The 24,869-nt window shown below is 40.4% G+C and overlaps 1 protein-coding gene across 2 annotated transcripts in view; it reads right to left on the bottom strand.

Annotated features, from left to right (window-relative positions):
* The window catches only part of SAMD5 (sterile alpha motif domain containing 5), a 400,358-nt gene that overhangs the window by 118,361 nt on the left and 257,128 nt on the right, over positions 1-24,869 (bottom strand). The gene's annotated exons all lie outside the window — the stretch shown is intronic.

Genomic DNA, 24,869 nt, shown 5'->3' with positions numbered 1-24,869 from the left:
AGCCTATACAATTATACAAGGAAATTAGTAATCCCTATTGTCCCTAGTAACACTGACTATGATAAACATTACAATTAGCATTGAGATACATTCGGGAATGGAGGAAGAATATTTATAAGATTATTAAGTTTACTCTCTGGCTTATGTGGTTTGCCTAGTGGAAGCCTTACGTAGGCCAGGATGGTGCCAAAGTTCTTCCTATATAGCAAGGATGACATTGAACTCCCAATCCTTCTGACTGTACCTCACAGGGCAAATTTACACACACACACATGCACACACACACACACACATATACAAACATAATATATATTAAACTCTAAAGTATGTTTTATGTCTCAGTTATTTTTCATCAATTACAGCTTTCCTCTAATTATTTTTCTCTCCTTTCTCTAGTTTATCACTCAAGCTGACAATCAAGGTTTTACTAAAATATTAAAAAGGCTTTTAAGCCCCAAATAAAACATCATGAATACATGTATATAATTACTTCTAGATTTTAACACAAAAGAGGTTAATATCCTAGTCACTGACAATGAGGAAGTATCTAGGTATGTCCCTTCTACCCAAAGGAAAGAGGCTTGCCCAACCGTCCAGTGTCACTGACCATGTAATTTGTCAGATGTCTTATCCCATTGAGTTAAAATGAATGAATGAATGAATGAATTAATTAATTAATTAATTAATCTGGAAGTTCGGTGGGTTCATTTAGCAATGCTGTCCTGAGTGCTCTCTGCTTCTTCCTTCACTGTATATAGGTCGCTGCCGAAGGCACTGTGTTTCCTTTATCTGGCCTTGGGAGTGAAGATCTTGTAGGATATTTTCAAAACAACCCTTTCTTGTTTCTTAGAGCACAAGTCAGCTGTCTCCCCCAAGCTTCCAGTTCTGCTTTAAATTCAGATGGAATCCGAGGATCTTGACAGAAAGGACCCCAGAGAGGACTTGTCCAATTGACAGCAGAGAATCCAATAAGTCTTTTCATCTTAAGCTGTGCAGTGTTATATGGGGAGGAAGATAGAGAAGTGAGAGCAGAGGGAATGCTAACAGCCCGAGCCGGCTTGCGAGAGAAGCTTCCTCCTTTTCTGCTCCTTGCCAGTCACAGGCACCCAAATTTACCAACGAGATTATAATGAGCAAGTGCAGTAGTGGCGGAGATGGGGAGAATTGTTTGAGTTTAACAACTTATTCTACTTGATTGCAACATTGATATATTTCTTTCATAACAAGTGTTTATATTTTTAATTCTTGGGAATTACATATACATATACATATAATTATATTAACTCTTCATTTCCTACCCCAATACCTCCATGTCCTCAATAATAAACATATATTTTTAATAAACATATTTTAATACAAAAATAATTTGTACTTTCCCGATCTCATCCTCTCTTGTGCCTTACAGTTAGTTGTTCTTTTAAAGGCAACGAATTCTACCCGGGCCTACATATTCTTAACATCCTATTCACACCATATCAAAAGAGGGAATTTCTTACATTTCTGCAGGAGCCTGTATTCCTTTTACACATGCCAGGAGGTAGAGCTTTTGTGTCCAGCTGATGTGTATAACTTCAATAAGTCTCTGCTATATAGACTGTGTGTCCATTGAGCCAAGCGTATTGTAAAGGTTATGAGTAACAATAGGAGAAAAAAAATCGCCTACCAAGAACCAATTTAAAATGTTTCCTGTTGCTACTCCCAGTGACTGCTATTATGGTTTAATTAGATCCTCCTGACAAAATTCATTATAGAAAATCCCGGCTTAGTGAAGAAATAATAAAGTCAGCTCATTCATAAGCTATTAGTTATTCCATTTTTAAGGAACTGGGCTGATTTCCTCCTTTTCTTTTCCTATATCAAGGAAGCAGAAGAAGGAGAAGAAAAAAACAAGAATTTCACTAGTAGTGAAAAGGAAGCCGATGAAGTAAGATGGTGAACAATATGTAAGAGCCATCAATCGTCCTGCTGCTCGTTCACTACCTAATGAGAGAGAAATGTAAATGGAAGGAGTTTATCGGGAAGGTGAAGAAGAGAAGAGCAGCATAAAAGTTCCTGTACCCTTCAGTCAGCGCTGTTGCAATTGCTAGTGTTGGAAGGTGAGGCTCTCCTGGTCTGACCCCTCCCTGGTTCTACGTTATCTCTAAACAAATATATCTCTTTGGCTGCATTCCTGTACGTAGTTTGTACAGCAAACAGTGAGCCTCAGCAAGTACAATTTTATTGCCTTTCACATCTAGGACTCATCAATGGTGTCTTATCACCTTTGAAACAACAAGCATATATGTAGCAGGGCAAGCAAGGGTCCTCACTGGGTGGTAGTGACAATTCTCCATCTTCATCTTCTTGCCACAGCCTCATATCACCCCCACCGTTCACCCTACCCAGCCACAGTCTTTAGGATGAATACCTCCCAGGTCATTTCATACTTGTGGGCATTAATTCGTATTGGCCTTTACCTGAACTGTTCTTAATTTTGTCCTAAATAAATGAAAGCATATATACACACATATATACCAACCAACCAACCAACCAACCAACAAAAAATGTGTTGCCATATTTAGAATGTGCATGAACATATATCATCATATATTTGTACACACACACACACACACACACACACACACACACACACACACACACACACACACAAACTGTCTCTTTCCTACCTAGAGTAAATGTAAAATCAGACACCAAGCTGGAGTCATGCCACGCATCAAGTCTATTATTTATGGGCTGAGGGACCACTATTTTATCCTCATATGAATGACACACATGCCAGAAGGGCAGAATCTAAGAGCTGCAAAGCAGCCCCTCCCCGTTTCAGACACAGTTGCCAGCTCACACATGATAACCACAGGAGGCATGAGTGCAATCAGCCTACCACATTCACCTCCATAGGTTTACCTGGACTATAAGCATCAGGGATGCCCTTAAGGACTTGCTTTACATAGAAATCTATCCTTCCTTCTGGTCTCCATTCGTTTCCCTAAACTTAAAGGGAAAGTTGGTGCCTTTGTAAACACTTCCATTCTAGATGAGTGCATCCATTGGTGTTCACACAACTCATGATCTGCGTGGGGTCCTGATCCCAATCTTCATACTGAGGCATAGAACCTTAAAAGTTTAACCTGTCCTTTCTTTTATGTCCTTTCTCCTATATCGGGTGAGCTTTATTTCAATGGAACATTCTATTTTTTTCATAGCTTTGTTTATGGAATTTGCACTTCAGTGGGAAAAATATTCAGGTCTGTCCAACCTGAATTCATTCATTCAAACATTCATTCAAAAGGAAAGTCATGGGTTGCTGAATGTTAACATCCTCTAATCACTCAGAGTATGTCCTTAGCGTTTTAGGAGATGAGTCTGTACCCCTATCCAATTTCCTCAAGACACATTGGTTGGGCATTAGCCATGAGTTCTAATAATGATATTTTTTAAATATTGGGAGTTACCAAAAAAAAAACTAATAAAGCACAGGCTAGTGTATTAGCACTGAGAAGGGTGTAAGAAATCAGCTGTTACAACAGTTTCAGAACTTTCTAGCATCCAAGAAACATTTTCTTCAATTGAAGCTCATTAAACTATTCAAGAGGTAGAAGTTGAGTAGGCGCAGTCAAATTAGTTTTTTCCAGACATGAAATCCTTCCTGTGAGCCTTTGTGACATTTACAAACATGTTCACAGAATACAGAGATTTTAAAATCAGCTCAGACACACTAATTAACAGAAAGGCACCAGAGGAGACAAAACCATGGCTATAGGTGAGTTTGAAGACCAAGACTGTCTTGTCTCTGATGCAGTACAAATGCCATTACATCTCTCCACTCTCCACTAGTTGAAAGTTATTGACAATGTGTGGTTCTCCTTTTAGTGACATTCTAGATTGACTTATTGAATATGTAAATTCTCTAGCCTCTATTTATCCTCCCTCCTTTATTTCCTTCAATATAAGCATAAAAGACATGACTTTTTTGTGCTATCTTGTATTTGGTTTACTTTGCAAACCTTTCCGTTGGCAGAAGCATGAGCATGAGCTCCTCACTTACATTTCCCCTCTGTCAAATGAATCAATCCCCATTTTCTCTCAGGCTTCACTTGTCATAAATGCATTCTGAACAGCATTATCTTGTTCCAATTCCTTCAGCCCATCTCATTTGGCTACATTCCTTTTCTTGGTCAAGGGAGATGATCTGATTAGGGATTGTGCTGAAAGCAGTCTCACGGTCTTTCCAAGGCCCTCGGATGCCCTTGTTTGCGGAGAATGCCTGTTGTCAATAGTAGCTCCTGCCCAGCTGCTATCTGTATGGGAAGCAGCCACCATGGCCAATGCAAATGCCACTGTTGCCTCTTTTGAGACATGATAAGAAACAGCCATGTGCCAGCATGGAAAGCAGCATCCTGATGGATGAGAAAGCATGCAACAGCTGATAAAGCCATAATCATAGGATAATAATGATGAGCCTGGGCTATCTATTGAGGAACAATGGCACGTTCTTCCAGGGTGCTGCTAGCTATGAATGTAATATGACACATATGAATGACGAGAAAGGAAAGAGCTTGGGTCATTTTAATTTAAGAGTTGTCAACATCTTTTACACTCAAAGTTAATTTAAGAGATAAAGAGACTAGACACTGAATCAAAAATATAAAAACTAATTCTCACCTTATCATCCTGACATGTTGTTATTGGAGCCCGTAACCTTTTTTGGAGGAAGCATATGTGAGAGGGCTGAGGAACCATTAGTTGGCTATTCTGAGGCATTAGAGGCCCCAAGATTGATGCTGCCCATTAGAAAGGGAGCCAGTTGGACTTGGCTACACATTTGTCACATGGGTTTTCCTCTCAATTTTGCATTGTCACAAATTATCATCTTGCTAATGCTAACCATTGAAGAGATCTTTTCATATGCTAGGGGAGGGTCCCATGAAGGGAAGGCAGTAAGTAAGGTGAAAAAAGAAGCTAAAAATTGCTCTAATTCCCTGGTCCAATGCATGGGAGCTACTGATCTCAATAGGAACCTACTCAATGGAAACAAGAAAGGCATGACTGCCCACCATGGGTCCACCTGCACTTCTAATATGCATATTAAGTACATCAGCGTCATAACTATCAATGCACATATTTAAAAGAGATTCCTGGCATATTCTGCTCAAGTTCTGTGTTCCCTGAACAAAAATGTTGCCATGGAAACCTCTACCATAAGGCAGGTGTAGTTCTGCAAAGGACTGTGGGCTATGAAAGCAGGTTCCCATGGCAACATTTTTGTTCAAAGCCTGAAGAATCTTAAATACATGTGCCAATACATATTATTACCCAGCAGGATACACAGGTGGGATTAATAAAGTTCAATATTTGCTCAACTAAAAGTTGTAATCATGGTAAAAATAAATGAATTAAAACTAGTTCCTATGGCTAGCTTATATAAACAGAACTTAGAGTTGTAACACTACTCCACACGAATAAGTAAATATATGTAAAGTATGAATAGATTATTTTCTTTCATGAAATTCATAAGGCTGGGAAGTCGTCAGGAAAATTATGAGATCTTTAAACTTTGGAATATATCTTCAACTCATAATTCATTGATGATATTAAATCATCCAGACTTAGTAAAGGAAATTACGTGCACACTGCCCACCTGTAATAGAAGCAATTATTATGGTGACCAAAGAGCTAAAGGAAAAGAAATGTCAGGTTGATTCATCTGTGTTATCGAAGCTCATATTAATAAAAAGTGCCAGTTGAGATATTTATGATAATTGCCATTTCCATAGCCACAAAATACTCATTTAGATATGGAAAGAACCAAGTTAAGAAAATTCCTGCCCTTTATCTTTTATAAATAATCCAGAAAATAATAACCATCCATTATAATGATACATTTCAGAACATGTACTAAGATGCAGTCCCAAAGGAAATATTCATTTCTAAAAGGATTACTGCCTTATTCATTCTCATTCCACACCCCTACACCCCCACATTAAAACTGATAAACACTAATACATTTTCTAAGAGGCCAGAAGTTCTTTTTTGGTGCAGTGTCTAAAATATAGGACATTTGATAGATATGCATTGAATGAATAAAGGAATGAATGAACCATGAATGAATGAATGAAGCACATTAGCCTTCTGGGTAAGAAACAGCCTTACACTGACAATGCCCTCCTTTGTGGAATTATGTAAGATTGAAAAGAGTGTTGCAAGAGAAAACTTCTAACCCTATTTGGAATTCAGATATGCATATCACTCTTTTTGATCGTTTCATAATTAGTATTGATTCCCAAAGATTTTGCATTTTCCCTCTTCTTTTTTGTCCCCAGCCATTTAATCAAGTGGCTAATGATCTACGATCAAATATTAAATGCACTGGGAGAGCAGAGCACATAAAGAAACCCTGGGGACCTAATTTTGTAAAATAAAGATCCCAGTTTTAAAAATGCAATTAGTCACTCGCTAATTTATCTGTTTTGTGAGTTATTTTCCCAACATCAGGTTTTATTTGTCAGAGGGTCATGCCTGGGAAACTTTGCATATTGAATTCTGACCTCACCTTAAAAAAAAAAAAGAATTAAACCATATAGAATTTCTTAAAATCTGTGAACATGACCACAGTTATCAAATTCGCTTTCAAAATGTTTGTCCAATACAAGTAGGTTCTTAAGAAATACCAATTTAGTCACAGCTTTCCAAAGCAGTGTGTCAGCTAAGCCTTCAAGACACAAAACTTCAAAATAAGAGAATTCGGAGGTACCAATGGCTTAGATTGTCTATGTCTTGAAGATGACAGGCTCTGTCTGAGCAGTGAGGAAATCAGTCCAGCTCTGATGACAACTGCATCCTGCCCCAGCATCCCTCTTCTGAGGCAAGGCTGTGCCAAGTCAGGATCCTTCCTAAGCTTCAGCTTGCCTTCATTCTCTTTCAAATGGAAATCCCAGAGTCTTCACACAGATGGATTTTTGTGAGCATAAAACGAGGTGAAATGTGTTTAACTGCACTACTGAACCATGCTGCTTACCTGTGAGCATATGCAAATCTATAAATGTAAGCTATCATTGCCCTGCTATTATATTCAAAATATCTCAGAATTAAATAAGAAATAGTCACAGTTCTCATAGGAGAGAGAGAGAGAGAGAGAGAGAGAGAGAGAGAGAGAGAGAGAGAGAGATGGGTGGGAAATGAATTTTGCAGCCAGCCTACATTTGATTTTCTACAGCATCAAATTCACTTTTTCCGGGGTCTCATCATTTTCCTAAAGGTAGAACCCAGGTAAGGAATGGCAGATTATACTACCGCCACTCAAACCCTAAAGAGCTATGACATCTAAATTAAGAGTTTGTTTCATTTCTTCCTTCCTTCCTTTCTTCCTTCCTTCCTTCCGTCCTTCCTCCTCCCTTTTTCCCTCCCTCTCCCTCCCTCCCTCTCTCCCTCCCTTCCTTCCTTCCTTTTTTCTTTCCTTCCTTTCTTTCACCACAAGAGTTTAAGTCCAATAGTATCAACACGGTCAAGAAACCCAAAAGATTCCCAAATTTAGGAATCTCTTACTTTCTGAGTTGGAACAAAAGTATGAAAGCAGAAGAAACTGGAAGTTTCAGTCTGCCCAAGCTGACTTCAGGAAAATGTGCCTGATAGCTTTCCTATGTCTTCCAAGGAACAAGTACTTAAGACATGTCACCATTTTAGTATTTCCATCTGATCAGGGGGAAAGTAGCAAGCCTAGCAATGTGTCGCACGCAGGGACACTTGGTAAACTGCATAGAACTGCATAGGAAGCATCTTCCCTGTGAGGCCACATTCATGCCTTCTCATTTGCTCACACAAAGCACGTTTGCCAAGGTGCCTTAAACTTTGGAGGAGGCATGGAGACATGATTGTACCATGTACACACCCTGGGGATAAATCAGAATCCCATGGCCTGGGGGTGACTCATTATAACCAAGGTGCTATGAGACTCTCCACAATTGTCCCAGAGGATGGGGAACCTCGTGAGAAAGGTGAGGCTTGCCAAGATGGAAGGAACGTAAACACCTGGAATGCTTTGCAGTGGCCATGAGCACCATACTCAAGATGAACCCTGGATATACGCCTCATATACTTCATTTGCAGTAAGAATGGCTGCAATAAATATGAAAATTGGGAATTTGTCCTTGTGTCTTAGTGAACGTTTTGTATTGAGGTGATGCATTAAGTCAATCAATTTGCCAAAATAACCAGTGGTTAAGGTTTATGTCCAGGGACAGACGATGGCTCAGTGAGCAAAGGCGATTGAGGCCAGCCTGTTAACTTGAGATTGAGCCGTGAAATCCATGCGGTCACAGGGGAGACCTGACTCTCCTCACAATTGTGCACTTTGTTAGCATATAAGTGGCTCCACCCAACCCTCACATCACCCCCACTAACCAGCTTCTAGGTTGCTTAGCAACCCTGATGCAATCACCTGGCTCATCAGAGGCCCAGGAATGTGTCTCTTCTCTCTATGTTACTTCCTAGGCATCTTTCCCTTTTTCTGCCCTCCTCTAGGGCGCACCTTCCCCTTTTTTCTTTCCCCTCCTCCCTTCTTCAATAAATCTCCTGATAAGAACTATTTCATGTGAAGGCCTATTTATCAATATTATAACATACTTGACATCCACACACGTACACAGACATAAGCACACTCACACGTGCACACACTAAATACATAAATGCAATAAAAAGTTTAAAGTTTAAATTAATGTTCACTATTAAAAGGAATACTAACCAACAAGATAATTAAAATTGTTCATCGTATTCAGAACTGTAAGACTCAAGTTATCACGGAAATAAAAACTTTTTTTACTTAAAAAAAGATTTTTTTTAATTATAAATTATGTGTGTGTGCATGCGACTGTGGGAGGTAATGCATATATGTATGTGGGTGTCACCGAGGCCAGAGACACTGGGTCTCCTTGGAGCTGAAGGCATAGGTGGCTGAGAGTAACCTGATGTGTGTGCTTGGAAGCAAACTCAGGTTCTCTGGAGGAGCAGTCTACCCTCCTAACTGTTGAGCCATCTCTATAACTTCAACAGAAACATGATTTTAAAACTTCGTAAATATTAAGCCAGTTTCAATGGAACACCACCACCTGGTACATGGCGTTAACACCTTTGGTGCAAATTAAATTGATTAATAAATCTTTCACATTTGACATGTGTGCTTGGGTTGGTTGCACTCTGCAAGAGATTTGCATACAGGGCTTCAGGAAGCAGCAGGTGTGTGGGTATGGATAGGAATGCAAACCAGTCCTACTAGAAAATGTGCTTTGATGTGACACTGAAGACCCTCAACTCTTATTTTTTTCACTTTAAAAAGTCCATTTCTATTATTCCATTTTGAAAATCAGCTAGAAATTATACTGAGTCCTAGAGCGATAGAAGCCTAAAACACCTGCACAGACTTCTTCTGGACAGAAAGACAATCCGGGGATAGAGCGAGCATGTAATGCATAACACCAGGTGAGTGGGGTGGGAAGAATTGGACTCACCAAAGAAAGGACCACACTCTCTTCTTTTCCTTTCACAGCCACCAAGAGGACAAAAGATAATAAGTTTCCTAAAAGGTCTTGACAAGAATACTGCGAGGTAACTTCCCCAGTCGTCCTCTGTCTCACTAGAAAACTGTAGTGAAAATTGCAATCTGTCTGCTGCAGAACACAAGGGAGCGTGATCCCAAACTGATTACAGACTTGTAGAATCGTATCAGCATCGATTTATAAGGCGGAACCCGCAGCACGTCAGCGTGGTGCTGCTTTGTAAATGCACTGGGCAGAGTCTGGGCTCCCAGGTGATCCCAGGAAAGCGGCTGCAAGCGCCTTCAGGAAAAGTCAGCCTTGCTGTTTGGAACCTCCAGAGAGTTCTTCAAAACCACCAAACAGGGAACTGGGAGGGTGCTGGAGTTTCTTCAGAAACTCATTCAAAAACTGCCCGCAATGCAAAAGTTTCTTTCTAACACTATAAGAGGCAAACTCCAACTTTTTATCCCACACACAGAAGAAGATATAACATTGTGTCCCCCCCCACCATACAACCGAACACAAATCTGACTGTGGACAGAGTGTCAGCAGCCGTTTCAGGGTCTTGTTTCCCTGACTTCCCAAAATAAACCTTTCCTTTTTAAGTAGCTTTTGTCTGTTTTTTTTTTTTCCATAGCAACAAGAATAGGAGAGAAGAAAAAAAGGACTTTAAGGTGAAGGAGAATAATATATAACAACAGGCATGATATAAAAGTGGAACGCTGGGGGCGGAGATGCATAATGGCCAGAGGGTTGAGTGAAAATTGTTAGGAGAAGCCAACCAAACCTGAGAATGTGTGAGTGTGGTGTAAAGAAACCCATCACATGGAGAGTTGGGAATGACTTTCACACGAACTCTGGTGCCTCATATTTGACCATGTGCCCTGGATGGGGAGGCCTGACGGCACTCCGGCACTCCGAGGAAGGATAGCAGGCTACCAAGAAGAGACTTGATACCCTATGAGCACATACAGGGAGAAGAGGTCCCTTCAGTCACAGTCATAGGGGAGGGCAGTAAGGGAAAATGGAGGGGGGAAGGAATGGGAGGATACAAGGGATGGGATAACAATTGAGATGTAATATGAATAAATTAATAAAATAAATTTTAAAAAAGAAACCCATTATAATGGATGCTAGTTGAAAAATAGAATAGGGTGGACAAGATGGCTCAGTTAGTACCGACACTTGCTGCCAAGCCTGGCTACCTGAGTTTGATATTCTGAGGCCACAAAGTGGAAGGAAAGAACAAAATCCTCAAAGTGGTCAAATGAGCTCCAGAAATACCCTGGCCTGTGTGCATCCACACACAGGCACACATACAATACTATGGTATGCATGCATCCACACACATCTACCTATACAAACAAACACACACACACACACACACACACACACACACACACACACACACACACACACAAAACCTCTTGCTGTTTTTTCAAGTAAATCAGCTAAAAGTTGGAAAACTTTCTTAGCTTTTAGTTAGACTTTAGGTGGTAGGGACTGTGGCGGCAGGAAGTCACTTATTATGAAACAGCATACCTCAGCACAACCAAGGAAGAATCCTTGCTCTTTTTTGTTGTTGTTGTTTGTTTGTTTGTTTGTTTGTTTTGAGACAGGGTTTCCCTGTGTAGCTTTGGCTGTCCTGGACTCACTTTGTAGACCAGGCTGGACTCAAACTCACAGAGATCCATCTGCATGCCTCTGCCTCCCTGAGTGCTGGGATGACAGGCTTGTGCACCTAGCCTGGCTGGGTCCCTATTCTTTTATCTTTACGCCCAGGTTAACAAGTCAACTTCCTCACTCAGCCCACAGGCCAGTCCCCACCCTCGCCTCAGGTCACTCAAGGGCAAATTTGCTGTTGTGTAAGTTGGCCATGTGGTCATTGGTTATGTACAAAAGCAGTCCTTTTGTTCTGACTACTATGAATTCTTACAGAGTAACTTTTTCTCTTTTTAATTTTTTTTACAGTTAATAGAGTAGAGATGGTTTTCAAATTTCATACACAAAAGCCTCATTACCATTTACATTTGTGCACAGCTAACAAAAATTAGCAGGAGCTACCTTAAAGCATTAAAGCCAAAAGGAGAAAGAAAAAAAGTAAACAAAACAGAGAGGAAAGGCTATTACTTAAAACCATTTAGTATGGATTAAAGTTAGTTATAATGGGGTATTTCAACTCACGAAAAATAAGTGCTTTCTCTTCTCAGATCTTCAGGAAGGAGGATTGATCCGTCTCATCTTAATGTTCTTTTAAACATTTGAGTGTTGGGATGCGTCTTTGCCAAACAAGGACTAAAAAGTATTTGCGCTTGAAATGAGGATTCTAATCAGAACTGGGCCAGCACTCCAGCAAGGGACCAGGGTGGTAAGTGCAAAGGGAGGGATAGAGAAAAAAAAAATATCTCTGTACCTGCTCTCCACTGCTCCAAGGTCAAAAGACATTTTTACCTACCTGAGTGTATCCCGAGACACTGGAAATTTTCCTTATCCCGTATCTTCCATTCTAGCCCCATATTGTGATCTCTTAGCCATCAGGCCCCCCGCCCCACCCCCGCTTCTCGTCTCAATATCCTTGGTTGTCCTTAAACTCATTATATAGACAAGAAGGGCTTTTGAAGGTCCTTCTGCCTCATGGCCAACTATGTCACACTGGGTAAGCCCTTGGCCACCTGAAAAATATTCTCTCCTTACCTTTGTGCGAAGGAGGACTCTGGGAGGAACAATAAAGCTCCCCTTCCATCCTCCCCGCGTCCCCTCACAACTGTGGGAATTATGAGGATGCCAAGGCGTGTCTCCGGGCCTCAGGCCCTCTCCTTCTCTGTTATTCTAACTCTTGACGCCCTCATCCCGACCCTACCCTTAGACATAGACCTTCTGCAAAGGCCAGAGGTAACCTTTGGGGAGCGCTATCCAGCTTCCCCTTTGGAAGGTTGAGAACGGGATTTGTAACCGTCACCTCATCTCATTCCTCTGTCATGTTGCTTTTCCTCAGATACCACAGATCATCAGTAACATTCAGTAGAATTTACTCTTTTTCTTTTGATTTTATGCTTTTCCAGTTCTTACAATTCTATCTCAGTGTTTGCCATCACAGCAAGAAAAGACTATATTGAAGAAAGAGCTAAAAGTAACTGGACGTGCGCTGTAAATGTTGGGAGACATCAGACTGCGAGGTGGGGGAGGAGTGAGTAGAATGGAAGCTCCCTGAAGGGTAACCACTGTGTGGTTCAGGCTGGTGGGGAGCTGTACTGAGTGCAACATGGGTGCACAGATGGTTAGCGCTACACTCACTCACCATCCTCCAATTGTTTTCTAACTTTCTGAAAGAAATCATGGGTAGTGACAAAAACGGCATTCAGTAGACTTAGCACCTCAGCAGGTCTCACCACAAGAGGTGCGCAGAGGCAGCCTAGGCCAGCCCAGCGCACCTGCTCTGTATTAATGATGCATTAAGGCCCAAGCAATGAATGTATTGCATTTAAAGTATGCAATTTGCTAAGTGTTTCCTTACATCTGTCTCTATAAAGCAATACCATAGCCGACAGTGAGCATATATGTCATCCCCCAATTTCCTCATGCGACTTTGCCCAGCAGACAGAATATTTTGAGCATTAGTTGAATGGGGGGAAAAAAAGAACAAACATCGGCTTCATTTTCCAAAAGATTCTACAGTATGCATGTCATTAACTTCTGTTAGAGGGTCCTCAGGGAAGAGCTCAAATTTCTAACATTCAAAATGGCTTTGCTTGTCCACTTAGTCCTTAAGCAAGCATTGTAATGCTACTCTCTCTCTCTCTCTCTCTCTCTCCATATATGTGGTGTGTGTGTGTGTATGTGTGTGTGTGTGTGTGTGTGTGTGTTCACATGCAGTCTGCACCTCTGTGTGCTGCATACTAAAAGTAGTTCTTCCCTCCCATAAATTAAGCTTCATGTTTAAAAGAAATGAATTCGGAGTACCACTTCTTTTTAGGGAAATGGATTTTTTTTCACAAGATGCACCTAACCTTTCTGGCTCATTCTGGTCCAAAGCCTGGGAACTACGTGATGAGAACTCCAACTAGTATTGCGATTATTATGTAAGGGCGTCAATTGCATGGAGCTGGATGGACACAAACCACTCCAACCAATTAGCTCTTGTCTCCTTACTGTGTGACAACTGAATGACGGACAACACTCTCTCTAGGGGCGCATGGCCCTGTAAACTGAGAGCCTGAATGCTGCCATCCACATAGTTCCTGGACACTTCAAAAAGCCAAGCTCCCTCGGCAACTACCATTCAGACCAAATCCTCTGCTTTGTGTGAATTATCTTTTTGTAAGCATAAAACTACAATACAACAGGAAGACTTTTCATACTGCTGAAGTGATTTCCCCTGTATCACAGATGGCTTTGGCTGATAAATAAGGCCATTTGTTAAGGAAAAGACACCCTGATACTCAGCAGAGGCCACCAATTTTTATCAAGGAACATCTCTTCTTGCCATATGGCAACCTCAAGAAGCATTAATTGCCAATCAATCATCAATTGGTTAATCAATCAATCAATCAGTATTCACGGAGATAAGATGCATCTACTTTCCCTCATTATGTTCTTCTCAGTTTTGTAAAAGAAGCAGTTTGCTTGCTCGTTCATGAATTATTCTCTGTGTGAGTCCATTCATAGTCTCGCACAATATAGGACCATCACTGGGACTGTGAACACGTAAAGAGTTTTTAGTATGTTCAAGGAGTTGTGGTGTACACAAAGGTTAACATGATATCAAATGGCCTTCGGGGAGCACCTGCCATGGCAGGGAGGAACGAAACAGTCAGGAGATGGAGGGTGGCGTTATTGGTAGGAAGCCTGGAGTGCAGGCACTTAGAGGCAAGTGAATTTGGAATGATTTAGGCTAGGTTCTCATTTTACTACCAGTATTTATAACCTGCTCAGGGTTTATTATACCTGTAAGTGGTTCGGGAACACCTGTTACATTTTTATCCCTTTCTTGAACTATTCTAGAGGTCCCTTGAAGCAAGAAACTAACTTATCTTTGGTATTACCATGAAATAGCTGCCTCGTTGCTGCTAAATGAACAAAGGAGGAGAAACTCCATCTTCAGCACCCGAGTTCTGGGCAATTCTGCTTACAGAAGTTTGTCCTCTTAAAGACAGCTACTATTGTTCCCTCTGCCTTTTGTTCAGAAGTGATTTTAATTTGCTACCTTCAGTTTGCTCTCTACAGAAGTAATTACAAAACAGAAGTACAACTCTTCAAGAGTGAAAAAAAAAAGATTACAAATTGGACATCTATGTCCAAAATAAGCACCACTAAGATTTTTGCTTATTTGATTACCTTTTGTATGTGTTAATATTACATTAATCTTCTATCTACAGTTGCCATTCCGAGTTTCACATTTAATATTTATACTAGTCTTTTAAATATTTTTATGTGTATATTTGAGATTTCAGGCATGATGTTATTGGGAATAAATAGATAGTAAAATATAGTGAATCAAATTAATGTATCTACTATGTCACATAGTTACTTTGTGTGTGTGTGTGTACATTAAGAGTTATAGATATCTATTCATTTAATGATAAGTCTTGAATTTGCCAATTTTCATTAACCTTGACTCTTGGGGAGATATCATAACCCCAGGCAAGCTCTTCCTACAAATCTGCCACTTTCTGTCCTCTGAATACCTCTCTCTGAATCCTGTACGTACTCTCATTATAGGAAGAAGTATTTTAACTTCTATATATGTATATTTTAACTCTTTGTGTAAGAAATGTTATCAACAAAATTATACAATGTTTTTCTTCCTGTGTTTGGGTTAGTTCATATAAACATAGATACATTTACACAGATAAATGACTACATATTTTTTTAATTTTTTTTGGTTCATTATTAAAGGGCTTTACTGTAGATTTAATCCTGGGAATTAACAGAGGAGAGAGGGACAATAAGAGGGAAACAGCTGTCCATGCCCTAGAGTACGCATAGTCTTCTTGAGAGAAAGTTCCCTGGAAAGGAGTTTAATCCATATCTAATCCACTTGTTTGTTCTTCTTTTAATACCATTTGTATCTTCCTCATTGTGCAAACAAGAGGTGCACACTAATCAGTAACTCCATAAGGGTCTTGTCCATCTTCAGTCTATTGTGAGTCTACTCACTTTCTAAATCCTGTCTTTCAGTGGGGGATAGAATGTTCTATCGGGGTCTATTTTGGGGCTAAGTCACGTGACTCTGCCCCACATTTTCAGCCCTTGTCTGGATCCTGGAAGGTGGCCGGAGTTACTAGAACAGTACCTCCACTCTCATGCCATTTGGTGTTTTCAGTCACTCCTAAAGACCTAGTCCTGATCCCTGACAGACACTTGCCACAAGGAAGAAACTGAGCAACCAGCAGAAGCTCGATCAAAACACGCAGTCACTACAGGAACAAAACATTTGCATGCGTCTCCCCACTTTTACCATACCTCTCCTACCTACAGGCCTTTTCTAGAGCAACTTTCCTGCCCTGCCTGCCTCAGGCACCACCTGATGACCACTTCTACTTAATGTATATGGAACCTTCCCTTCTAGTGTCCTCTCTGGTCCTATGCAGCCCTTACGGAGAGAAGAACCCTGTAAGTGGCCAAGATCCTATAAGATTATAAAAGAACTGGAAAATTTCCATTGCTTTGTGACATCTTCATCCCCTAAGTGCCCCAGTGCGCTCCTCACCAACTTGTGGAAAGGGTGACATGACTCGACCTCCTGACTGTTAAGCATGCAGTGTATGGCGTATTGATAATGACGGCAAAAGGACCATTTCTGATTCATTTATTTACTGCATCATCCTTTTAACTGTTATTGCAGAGAACATTATTTCTTGCAAAAAGCACGAAGTTCCCAGGAAAACCCCTGCTCTATTATGCACATAGCATTATGTATCACTCACCTCAACTTTACCACAGCTTTTGCTTGCATGAAGAGGACACTTGAGCCTAGGAGTTCAAGGTCAGCCTGGGCTACACAATGCTACCCTTTTTTTAATAAGTGAAAAAAAAAAGAATAAATAAGCAGGCTGTGTTGACTCACTGACATTTGCCATGTAAGTTTATACCACTAACTAACACACAGGCTTTAAATGTATACATTAATTATAGTTGTGCTTCCCCCCCCCTCCTTTTCAACACTATGGTAGTCTCTAAAGAACTGTTTTATCTTCAAACTCTCGTTGGCCAATACAGCACCCATACCCAGAAGGTACAATGTGTGCTTCTAAAGTGAATGGCTTCACTGAGTCATATTGTGAAGCAGAGAAGAGAGCAGTAGGTGAGGCAGTTCACTGCGGGTCAGCTTCACTGATCCAGGAGAAGGAGATATGTGTATGCTGTGGCCTGAGTTCTCACTGCGCTGCCTCACCATGGGTCATGATATCATACCACCGCCATTGCGTTCTTTTAAATCAGTAACCACACCAGGAATTGACCCGCTGGCTAGGCACCCAGCCAGCTTTCCATGTAGTCTGGCATGTGCTCAATGCTAGGCCTGTTTCTCACAGGGCATCCCTCACTCTCTCTCTCCTTCATCTTAAATTTATTCTTAAGTGGTTAGGGATCAAACTCAGGCCCAAAGATGAAATAAGAGATCTACTCCTGAGCACCCTCATGCCAGACTGTCCCCTTTTTATGACTTTTCCCATGTCCTCCCCCCTGCTACTCAAACTTGGGAAAGAATGATTAAGCCGTCCTCATTGGCCAGCCACATCTCCCCGTCGCTTACTCCCTGCTAAATACACATATTCTCAGGGAAGGATTTCCCAGAATAAAAGAGGCCAAAGGAAATTTGCAAGGCAAAGGTACACAAGTCATTTTAGGCATGCAAATTATTGTTTTTAGAAGAATAAAAGGCTGTAAATATTTTGAGAAGTGGGCCCCCAGTGCCTCTTAAGTATTCTAAACTACACTGTGTGCTTCATAATTATGTAATATACAGAATACCAGCTGCTTTGGATAGCACTCCGGAGGTTTGGATGGCATCAGAAAACTCTCCTCCCCCAGTGAGAGCCATAATCAGGCCAGCATACCGTGAAGCCACATCCAATTGACATTGAGTTGCTGGATTTTAACACACTTTGAAACAGATGTTAAGCCCGTGTGCTGTGGCTAGAGAGGAACATATTTTTGCTTCAAAATATAGTTTTATGAAGGTGTATACCTGTGAAGTCTGTTCATATTTATCGTCTCATTAATATCTGTGCAAAGGGACATAGAGACTGCATTGGCGGATTGTGAATCCACTTATATATTACATATTTAAATATTTATACCTGTGCATTCAAACGTGTACATAGATTTAGTTTAAGAGACAAAACCTGGGATTTCTCTTTCATCTTTGGCAAAGAGCAGAGACACTTGTAAGCCTCTGCCTCTGGAGGGAAAAAAAAGGCACCCTAAGGCTTTCCCTTGGAATCTATGCCTGACACAACTAACAGAATCTTTTGGATCCCTGTAGAAAAGGATGGGTTAATTATCATCTGAAGAGACTGCCTTCTCTTGCTTAGACCCTGAATAGCACCACCTGTGGGCCCTCTCAAGCGATAAATAATGAGCAAAGAGTCCAAGCACACATGTGACGTCTCATCTAGCATTTAGCACATGGTCAAGGCCAAGCCCCCCCCCCCCAAAAAAAGTGACTTAACAAAATGACTTCAAAGGAAGAGAAGATAAGAAATGAAACAGGCTTTCTTTTTCACAGTTAACATGTAGGCACAGATCCACACTGCAATTGAGCTCAGAGTTTCTTCTGCAATTTTTAGAGAAGTGGAAAGCGCTAGCTGTCACCACAGGTGCAGTCAAATATGTCCATGGTTACTACAGGAAGAAAGTGTGAGTTTTGCTCCGGAGGCTCAGTGGAACAAGTCCCCCAGAACTTAATTTGGCTGAGATGCCTCTAGATGCAGGCGCTGGAGTCAGACAGTGCAACACACTAAGTATGGGGCTGTGTACTGGCTTCTCAGTTTTGTGGGCCAGTTTTCTCACCAGCCAAAACACAATGACGATGATAATGAAGACAGATGTCCTGATATGACACTTGTGTCTTACGGGGAGGAGAACACCAGGTTAGAAGGGAGGAGGACAGAAGGCTTTTGCTCCACTCTCTCAACTCAGAATTGACTTTCAGTAATTAAGCAGTCTGCATGTCTTGTGTTAAACAAACGGTAACTGCCATTCTATTGAGTCTGAGTAGAACAAATGTCCTTAGGATAAAATGGCTACTGAGAGATAAGATGAAATAATTCACAGAAATCAAAATTACAGACGTCCTTGACTAGAAATACTCCCTGTAGTCATATTCTATATATCTCTACTTGTCTGAGCTTGTGTCTCTGGTGAAGTCCCAGCTTGGACTTCAAGAACACAAGTGGAGAAACTAGGCAATGTAAAAATGCATTGCATAGGACTCATAAGTATGCTTGTCTACCGCCCTGGTGGCGTCAGTTTTGAAGTTCTAGTCAGTGCTGATATTCAGTGTTTTCTATATAATACCAATTGCACATGGGTCTCTGCTGTCATGGTCCATTACGAATGGTCTGAAGGAAATCCTACCAATAGCTGATGAGAAGCCCACATTGATGAGGAAGCAAGAGCAATGAACCAGCTTATTTCTGTACACACCCAGATTCTCTTCCGGCTCTCCTCTCTCTGTCTCTTCTACCTCTTCTCCCCATCTATTGGCTGTAGTTCTACTTTCTTCTCTTTCCCCAGTTGACATCCTCTGTGATTTCTCTGGTACCTACTCCCACCTGAGCCCAGATAACTTCTTCTATCTCCAGCCCAGATTTCTGTCTTGAAAGGAGACATGTTTAGTGTGTATATCCAGGTAGATGGTGTCATTGATTCAGAAATCAAAAGTAGACTTCTTTTCAAGCCCTGCTGCTTTGAACGCTGAGTTGGCTGGATCTTCATCATTATATAGTTTGTATCTTCTCTTAAAGCAATGATTTCCTCACACTCTTCCATGGATCCAATCATTTGAACCCTTCCCCCCTTCTAGGCTACTCATATAACTGAGTAGCATCATTCCCTTCTGTGAGCCCCAGTCAGATTATCCTCTAATCTTCTGGGAGCTTTTTTCTCCTTCTCCAGTCAGTTTTGCATATCAATAGCAGGCACGTATTCCAGAAACACTTTTATCTTCCAGGTAAAACCTACCCATGGTTGCAGAGTGTCCCATGCCCTTGGTTGGAGGACCATATGATGCTATGCCCCCAGAATCAACCGTCTTATCTTTTATTCTGAATACTGTCATGCTACCATGTTCTCTACAACAGTTCTGGGTCTAGGCTATTCCTTTATTTGTATTGTTTGTGTTATTACTCACCATGTTCTTAGTTGTGTTATTCCCCGCCCCCAACCCCTGAAAACAGGTTTCCCATCTAAGGGCATATCGCATGATAGTCTCTTTGTGTTCCCACTTAATCTGGGAGGGGTAGGGTCAGCATATGCAGCTGTAGCAGCTGAAGAACAGTCATTTGTCTCAGAATTGTCTGTTTAAGACTTCATGTCCACAGGAAAGATAATCAGTTTTCAATGATAGAAATATGATTTCCTATGAATGAACAACAGAAGAAATGCCATATACTGAAGAAGTAAAATACAAACCACATTTTGACAAATAGTGAAAACCAAAATTAAGCATTGGCTTCTGAGACAGAACAATATGCTTGCTTTACTATAAAAAGATAAATTCTGTTTGTGCCACAGATGACTGTTTGTGTAACCTAAGGTCCACTAAAAAGAGGTCATAACAGCCTAAACTTCACTTCTGCTCATAAGAATAAAAATTGTTTGGTTAGTTCTTTTTTTTTAAGGTATGATTTATATGAATTAAACTGGCTTGGCCCACATATTATATGAATCACATATGATTCAAAGGAATCATGTCACGGCTGCTACCACACCCATGTGTGTATCAGTACAGCTACAGGTCTGTCTTCAGATGTCAGGTTGAATCTGGACTGTTTCAAGCCAAGAGATGATGGGTTGAAATACAGCTGATGATCTAACATGAAAATAACTAACATGATTTTATATACAATCTGCATTTTGGCTATTTTCTTACTCAAGGTTTCTATTGTTGTGACCAAACCCAGTAAAGGGAGGAGAGAGTTTATTTAAACTTACAACTTTCAGGTCATACTATATCTCTGAGAGGAAGTCAGAGCAGGAACTCAGTGCAGGAACTTGAATAGAAGCCATAGATGAGTGTTTCTTACTAGCTTGCTCCCCATGGCTTGCTTATCCTGCTTCCTTATACTACACAGGACCACCAGCCTAGGAGAGGCACCACGCACAGTGAGCTGTGTCTTGCCACAACCATTACCAATAAAGAAAATCCCTCACAGACAGATTTGCTCACAGGGCAATCTTATAAAGGCATTTTATCATTTAATATTCCCTCTTCCCAGCTATGTCTAGGTTTGTGTCAGGTTCAGAAATAACCAGCACACCAGTGTTTTAGATAAAAGTACACTTTAAATAAGCCATTCCGCAAAAGGGCAATTTTAAGGATAGAAAGCCAACTCTTATCATCTTTGAGAAGACAACCTCTGACCCTTAGAAACATAACAAATTAAGGCTTGGATATCAAAACCCCACAGGCTGTGCAGGTCTGAACCAGCTGCCATGGTTCTGAGCAGCTGGCCACATAGGAGAATATGGCTCCCTCCCATGGAACTGGTGTTCCATGGTTCTCCAACGGATGACGTTCACGGCTTTGCTGCCTTTTGTTTTGGGTCCATTCAATAGTACTGCCTCTGTTTTTGAGGAAACATTCAAGGTAGCTAAGGGGGAAAAAAATCACATTCCACTTTCTGTTTTCTTACTCTCCTGCCTCAGTTTCACTGAAACACGGCAACACATTGTCACAGTGTAATACAGTCACATGTTTTCAACATGGAGGTAGCATTTGAAGAATGTGTTAAGTTGGTGACTTTTGTGTGTGTGTGTGAATATCAGTTTCTTATTTTGTTTGTGGCAGTCACATTGGGGATGTGAAAAAGAATATGGGGCTCCAAAATAATTAGGCAACAGTTGCTGAATAGATGATGACCAAAGGACAATTCAAAGTCAAAAATGTAACAGTCCATGGCGAATTCTAGCAGTGTTCACCTTTGAGCGTCGCAGCAGCCTTGGTTTTGAACTGACAGCCTGCACGCTTTGTACTATGCCTGCTGTCATACCACACATGCGAATGCTGAGACACCTTGACTAGATTCGGGATGACTGTGTGTCACGAATTGCAGTGGTTTTGCTGTGCATTCAAGAGTTTTCTGGTCTTACGGAAACATAATGGTTTCATTATGGAAAGCAGAATGGTTTTTCTTATGTCTTATTTTATTTGACAAAATCCTGAAAACAGAAGATAACAGGTAACACAGCCTACTAACGCTTGTTTTTAAGAAGGCAACACTGGGACTGGGGAGAATGATTTAGTAGACACTGGAAGGCGTGTGTGTTGGACCACATCTGTATCCCTAACACTGAAGATGGAGACAGGAAGATTCCTGGAGCTGATCAGTCAGCTAATACAGGCAAAACAACAAGCTCAAGGTTCAGTGAGAAGACTCTGCAGTGACTGGGACTTGACCTCTGCCCATCACATACACAGATGCATGTGAACCCCCCCCCCACACACACACACATGAGTATGTGATACACATGCAGGAGGATTTTAGATCATATGACACATTTACTTTCTATTTATTTATTTGTTTCTTTATTTATTCTTCTCTCATACATTACAACCCACCCACAGTTTCCACTCCTCAGTCTTCTTGCCACCCCATTCCCTCTCCCCTATATCCACTCCCCTTTTTCCCTTGAGAAAAGAGCAGGCCTTCCAGGGATGTCATCCGAATATAGCACAACGAGTTAAAATAAGATTAGGCACAAACCCTCATATCAAGGCTGGGAGAGGCAAGCTAGTAGGTAGAAAAGGGTCCCAAGAGGAGGTGAAAGAGTCAGACATACCTCCCCACCCCCACTGTTAGGAGTCTCAAAGAAGATCAAGCCAGACAACCACAAAATACATGCAGAGGTCCAAGCTCAGTCCCCTCAGGGTCTGTGATTGTCACTTCAGTCTCTGTGAGGCCCTCTGAACCCAGTCGATCCACTTTCAATCATTTGAGGAACTCCATAGAGTTTTCCTAATGGCTGCGCAATTGTCACTCTCTATGGTAGTATGGCCTCCTTTCTACAAACCCTCTCCTCAAGATGCCATTCACATTTTCTGTAAGGCTGTTGTAACATATGTGAAATGCTCTCTCATTCAAGCTTTAATTTTTTTTTTTAAATCTCACTGATCATTAGTGAGTGTAGGCATTTTTAACATACATGTTAGACATTTGTGTGTCTTCTTTTCATAAGTGATTATACAGATATATTTCTGTACTTAGTAAAGCTGTTTTATTGCTATATTTTAGTTACATATACAATGACTATTTATGTCTTATAAAGTGAACAGTTAAAATGTATTATTCCTCTTGTCTATAATCTTTCTACTCTATTACTTTTATTGTTGCATGGGTGTTTTTATATTTGTTGTAATCTCATTTTTCTAGTGTGTTTGGGTCTATGTACATGATACATTTCCTTGATATTTGAGATTTTTCCTTTAGAAAACATATTTTCTTAGGTCATCATTAATGTGTCATATATTATTATATAAACTATAATACATACATATATAATTATATAATTTGATTGTATAGTATCAATGATGATTTTAAAAATTGTAGTTTGAACTGCTGACTTGGGCTTCAAAAAATGTCTTCAAATGAATCCCGACTTGGAATTAGGATAGAGTTTTCAACAACTTCTAACATGTCCTGAAACATACTTTTGCCATTTTGTTTTATATAATTTTTGTGACTGTAACCTCAGCATTCACAGTAATAAAACCAACCCCTCCTCCCTGCTCTGAGGAGCTACTGGCAGTGGAGGGTGGCCACAAGAGGGATAATCAGTTTTCTTTGAGGTTATAGCTACTGGTAGGTTTCTCAGGCCCCAGTAGAATGGTATCGCTAATTGGGTGCAGTTGTCTTAAAAAGCAGGAGAGACATGAAGTTGGCAGGGGATGTACAAGGGGACTAGAGTGGGGAGTTGGCAAGGGAAAATGGGATTAAACATGATCATGATACACTGTATATGTGTATAAACATTCCAAAGAATAAAATAATTAAGATATCAGTTAACACAGAAAAATAGTGAAATACTCTATTGATGATCCTCCAGTGTCGAGCAATCAACAAAGATATAATCCTTTATGTAAAAGTAAATAAATACATCCATCTCATTGGTATGGAAATTTTGCTTAATATTTAATGAAGAGTAATATTGTTTGTATACCAAAGGATTATTTTTAAACAAGTTCATTATCATTTATTATCAGTAAATATTTGTCTGTTCTTCTACCTGTATAACTGGAGCCATGTGAAGATTTCTAAAGCAAAATGGGATCACAAGTAGAAAAATATAAGATATCCCTCTATAGCACACTGTAGGTGAAATTACCATCTGCACAACCATGTGCCTATTGCTGTTTGTATATTTTGTATGTATATATACATGTATATGTACACACACACACATATATATTTATATATATGGAGAGAGAGAGAGAGAGAGAGAGAGAGAGAGAGAGAGAGAGAGAAGAGAGGAGAGAGGGAGGAGAGAGAGAGAGAAAGAGAGAGAGAAAGCATTACTGTATCAGATACTATAGTCAATGCTGAAATATTCATGCTTCTAAACATAGAACAAGTATAGTAAAGACACTAGGCAATAAGTATTTTTAGTTATGTTAATTTTGTAAGACCACAACAAAAATGGGGTCCATCACTGACAGAAATATTGTTACAGGATAATCTATGTTAATTACTAAAATCCTCATGTGGCTGTTGTGCAATTGAGGGTCTCATTTCAGAAACTTAGTAGATTAAGTTCTACAGTCCACTGGTAGAGATGTGGCTGTAGGCTCATCCCCCTCCACAGATCCATTTACACACAGAAGTAAGAAAATCTTAGAGACGTACCTAAAATACAAAAACATTCTAAATGTAGGATGCCTGCCATCATTAAAATGGCAGCCCTTGATCATCCTACCCACAAGAAAGACGGATAGTTGAAACCTTATTTCAACTTGAGAAATAGAATGTTAGATAGCAATGAGATGAAAATATCCAATTTTTAATGAACAAGTACATTGTTTGTTTGTTTGTTTTTAGCACAATGGAGTGTCATAAACAATTCTATTCTAAAATGAAGTAGTTTATTCTGAGTCTCATTGTCCTCATTTATACGTCACTCCTG

This window comes from Acomys minous, assembly GCF_964271855.1.
Source record: "Acomys minous genome assembly, chromosome: 3".
Classification (NCBI taxonomy): domain Eukaryota; kingdom Metazoa; phylum Chordata; class Mammalia; order Rodentia; family Muridae; genus Acomys; species Acomys minous.
Note: the sequence above shows the minus strand (reverse complement) of the source record. Positions and strands in the feature narration are given on the sequence as shown.